Source organism: Pteropus medius, unplaced genomic scaffold, assembly GCF_902729225.1.
Source record: "Pteropus medius unplaced genomic scaffold, Ma_sr-lr_union100, whole genome shotgun sequence".
Classification (NCBI taxonomy): Eukaryota; Metazoa; Chordata; class Mammalia; order Chiroptera; family Pteropodidae; genus Pteropus; species Pteropus medius.
Window position 1 is genome coordinate 7,147,398 of NW_024342467.1, and position 1,119 is coordinate 7,148,516.

Consider the following 1,119-nt stretch of genomic DNA (forward strand, 5'->3'; position numbering starts at 1 on the left):
ACTTTAACCACTATCTTCTCAAACACCACACTCAAAGGCAGAAAGAGAAGGAGGCATTCTATTCACTTGTCTCATTTTTAATTAGTGAGGAAACCCTTTCTAGGTAGTACCCAAAAGATTCTACCTTTTGTCTCATTGGCCAGAATAGTGTCAACCAATCACAGCAAAGGGGAATAGGATTGAATGATTGTCTTAAACCAATAACGATTCACTCCCTGAATCCAACTTCTCTGAGCATATTTCTGGTTCATATCTTATTTATTTATTTTTATTTTTAATTTTTATTTATTTTTAAAATTTTTTTAGGTGAGGCAACCCTTGGTTGACCTCACAGATTGCAAGGAACTTGTCAGCTTACAATACCTTATTTTTTATTTTTTTATGCCTACAGCACCTGGTCTTCCTAGGTGCTCTCCCATCCAAGTACTAACCAGGCCCAACCCTGCTTAGCTTCCAAGATCAGACGGGATCAGGCTTGTTCAGGGTGGCATGGCCGTACACTAATTTATTTATTTTTAAATCAAGGCTCTGTTAGCTAGGAAGATGGAAAGAGTAGCTGTTGAGCTGAGTACCAACAGTTTCTGGTTCATGCCTAGCTCAGAATTACAGGTTTACTGCCTCTCTCCGCCACCACACTCCAAAAGTCTTGGAGGGGAGGGATCCTTTCTTGTTTTTTGTATCATCCATAACTGACCCACAGTAGCAGTCAACAAAAGTTTGCTGAACATTTTAAACATTTGAGTAAATAAATGCAGCACATATAAAAAACTATACGAATGTTAAAAAATGTTTACAAAATAAAATATTAGGCAAACCTTCCAACAAGAAAAATGAATAGGAATGCTATCACAATTCCAGAGTGATAGACTGGAGCTAAAGAGGATAAGTAACCAAGTTGAAATGACAACGTGAACATTCTGACTCAACAGTCCGTAATCGAAATCTCAGACCCCTCAGCTCTCTGACTTACACTCAGATAGGGTTTTGGTGTCTCACTCGGTAGCTAAGAACTATTTAAATAGTGGCCATAGAAAACATGACACACTGAATGTTGCTTAAACTAGGTAAAATGAATACTGGAGGCCAATAGACAATCATAACCAGAAGGAAAAAAAAAAA

General features: G+C 37.7%; 1 pseudogene; it reads right to left on the bottom strand.

Moving 5' to 3' along the window:
- Positions 1-382: 382 nt before the first annotated feature.
- Positions 383-501, bottom strand: LOC120602699 (uncharacterized; annotated as a pseudogene).
- Positions 502-1,119: the final 618 nt, after the last annotated feature.